General features: G+C 37.7%; 1 non-coding gene across 1 annotated transcript; it reads right to left on the reverse strand.

The window, feature by feature from the left end:
* Window positions 1-3,050: 3,050 nt before the first annotated feature.
* LOC132228852 (U6 spliceosomal RNA) lies at window positions 3,051-3,157 on the reverse strand. Its single transcript, XR_009451463.1, has one exon. It is a non-coding gene; the product is annotated as a U6 spliceosomal RNA (small nuclear RNA).
* Window positions 3,158-3,667: the final 510 nt, after the last annotated feature.

Genomic DNA, 3,667 nt, shown 5'->3' on the forward strand with positions numbered 1-3,667 from the left:
ATCTTGTACACAGTTTTAGTTCCAATGCCCCACTTTAAAGAGAAGAAATGGGTAAGTAGCAATCTGCAATAGTAATCTTCTCAGATCCAGAGAACACTGGTTTCCATTTCGTTCTATTTGACCTTAAATATCTCTGGAATTGGTCCTAAAACCCATTAACTTTATTTGGATTACATAAGCATTATTAACCACAGATATTCTACCAGCTACATGTGTTGCTTTGGGGTTCCAGTTTGGGCCATTATTTTATGTAGAAAGATGCTACTTACCAGCAGCTTGGAACACACTCTTTTTTGTTTTGTTGTGTTGTTGTTATTTCATTAAAAGAAAAACAACAGTTAAAGCAATTTTCAATGGCAGAACTTTCGTGGATGGGTTTGGCATTTAATGGCTAAGAAATATGCTGATAAAAGGTATCTCTCTGACAGTGTAAATTTTTGCATATAACTCATATTTTGGAAAGGACCTTCACAATATAAGAATGCGAAGCTTATCTGATTAACAATGTTGTGCAGACATCAAACCTATTCTCAGAAGGATCTGGAAATTATACAAATAATGTTAATGGTATAGTAGAATTATAGATGTTTTCCATTTTCTTCTGTTTATTTAACCATCTTTTCTAAGATTTCTACAATAAAAATATATTACTTAAGTAATAAAAAATTACATTTGCAAAAGATACAGAAGTTACTTTTGAAAATGTATGTTGTCTCAGGTTTTAGATGTATCGCAAAGCAATCACTAGAATTACATAGTAAATAAAGACCTATGTATTTTTTTCAGCTAAGAAGATTTGATACTTAAGTACACTTTCAGGGTCTGTGGGATTTTATCAACTATGGAGACTGTAACAATGGAGCCGAATTACATTTCAGGACTGTTGGGTTCTTGTCTTGACCTCAGCACCAAATACCATCCTTGGTTTATTGGGAGCGATGAACAGCTGTTGTCATAACACCTTATTCTGCCCAATGAAGAGCAGGGAAGTTGACCCCATTCATCAAGCTCAGTCAGAGTGGTACCAACACAGAAGTGGCAACACAGTGATTTTCTGGCAAGGTACCAATGACCCATGTTGCAAAAGGATTCTTCATGTTACCTCCTAATCATAACAGGATTAATTTTTGAAGAACAAAGAAACCACTTGTTTTGTGCTCTTCTAAGAGGTTGTTATAAGGAGCCAAGGAGCCGATGAAAGACCCTCACTTCTGATTGCCCAGGAGCATTTGCTGGCCCAGGGAGAATGGGTTCACGCCAGCATTGGCATCATTTCCCAGTGTTTGCCTGGACAGAACTCACTTTTTCCACCAATGCTAGTGCAAAACCAGGCTCAGCTTCCAGTTTTCTATATTCACCCATTAACTCTCTCATTCATTTTTTAATCATTTGACAAATAATTTTTGAGTGTCAACTATGTGCAAGACATGGGTGCTGGGAATAGTGGAGTGAAAATCAAAAGTCTGAGTCTTTACATTTTCATGGAGGTCACAGAGAATAAACAAATAGATACATAGCATAAGGCCAAGTATGAAGGGCCATGAAAATAAATAAAACAGAGTCAAAGTCTAGAGAATGACAGAAGTTACTCTGTCCACTAAGGTGTTCAGGGACAGTCTCTGGGAGGTGACATTTGAATGACCTGAGGAGAGAGCCTTGTGAGGAGAGAGCCTTGTGAAAACCTATGAGACGAACCTTCAAAGCAGAGTGAACAGCAAGTGCAAAGACCCCCCCCCAAAAGGAACATACTAATGGAACTGCAAGGTTGCAGTGTAGGTGATGTGCAGTGAGCCAGGGTGAAAAGGCAGAAAATGAGGTGGCCAGGGGGCAAAGCAAGGACGGCCGTGTACACCATGGTAAGGATATTGGATTTACAGTGTGATTACAAGTAGTTAGAGAGATTTGAGTAGACCTAATTTGTCTCATGTTTGTAAGAGGATCCATTTGGCTGCTGTGCAGAGACTGGCCGAAGAAAGTGGGGAAATCAGGACACAGATAGGAGGCTATGGCTAATTTCCCAGCAAGAGCAATCCATTTGAAGATAGTTTCTAGCATGAAAGATAGATATAAAATCATCAAACAAAAGTTACTTGGAGGCTCAGAAAAAACTTTAAAACCAATTATCATTGATAAGAGAAGATATGGGATCTACAAAACAAAAACAGGATTTTGCAACAACAAAAAAAGAATGGAGAACATTAATAAAATAAAAGGAGCTCTTAAAAATTAAAAACATGATAGCTCAATATAAGGACTGAAGGAACGTAGGGCATAAAGTTAAAGAGAAGGAAATAGAAGAGAGAGAGAAGAGAGAAAAATAGAGGATCAGTCCATGTCTAACATCTGAATTATAGGAGTTCCAGAAAGAGGGAACAAAAGAAACAAAGAAAGTGAAGAAATAATCAAAGGAACAATTCAAGAAAATTTCCCAGAGTTGAACCACATGATTTCTAGATTACAAAGGCCCATCGAGAGCCCAGCATAGTGGATGAAAATAGATCCATGATAAGGCATCTCATTAAGTAATTTCATATTGGCACAAAGAGATGGAAAAATAGGTTATATACAAAGGATGGAGAGTAAGAATAGCTTTGTGCTTTTTAATAAGACATTGGAAACTAGAAGTTAATGACACAGTAACTATCACATGGCTCAGTTGTGAATAGTGTGCTAAAAGATAAACTGAAGCATATTAAACATTTTAAGAGTTTATTTGAGCAAGAATCAATTCGAATTGAGAAGTGGTTAGGAGCACTCCACCAGCAGGAGTTGGGGAGAGGTTTTTATAGAGAAAAGGCAGAAACAAAGTAAGGAAATTATTGACTGGCTGTAGTTAGAGCCTAGTTGGTTGTTTGTGATTGGTTGTTCTTTGCCTTTTCATTTTTCCTGTTCTACTAGTATTTTATTTCATTTTATTTATTTACAGAGGCCCAATGCATGAAATTCATGCAAGAGGAGGCCTTCCTTCCCCCAGCTGCTGGCACCGGCTTCCCTCTGGCACCCGAGCTTTCTTTTTTTTTCTCTTTTTCTTTTCTTTTCTTTTTTTTTTTTTAAATAAGGAACTCTTCACGAATTTGCGTGTCATCCTTGTGCAGGGGCCATGCTAATCTTCTCTGTATCGTTCCAATTTTAGTATACGTGCTGCCAAAGCGAGCACTGGCACCCGAGCTTTCCTTGCAGCCCCGGCTTCGTCCAGAAGGTCGTTCAGAAGGACATCTGATCTAATTAGCATATTATGCTTTATTATTATAGATTGATTGATTTATTCAATTTATTGGGGCGACATTGGGTTTTTCTTTTTTTTTTTTACTATTAAGATTTTTTATTTTATTTTATTTTTTTAAATTAAATCTTTATTGTTCAGATTATTACATTTGTTCCTCTTTTTTCCCCCCATAACTCCCCTCCTCCCAGTTCCCGCCCCACCCTCCGCCCTCACTCCCCACCCACTGTCCTCATCCATAGGTGCACGATTTTTGTCCAGTCTCTTCCCGCATCTCCCACACCCCTTTCCCCCCCAAGAATAGTCAGTCCATTCCCTTTCTATGTCCCTGATTCTATTATAATCACCAGTTCATTCTGTTCATCAGATTATTTATTCACTTGGTTCTTAGATTCACTTGTTGATAGATGCTTATTTGTTGTTCATAATTTGTATCTTTACCTT

The sequence above is a fragment of the Myotis daubentonii genome, chromosome 2 (genome assembly GCF_963259705.1).
Source record: "Myotis daubentonii chromosome 2, mMyoDau2.1, whole genome shotgun sequence".
Taxonomy (NCBI): Eukaryota; Metazoa; Chordata; class Mammalia; order Chiroptera; family Vespertilionidae; genus Myotis; species Myotis daubentonii.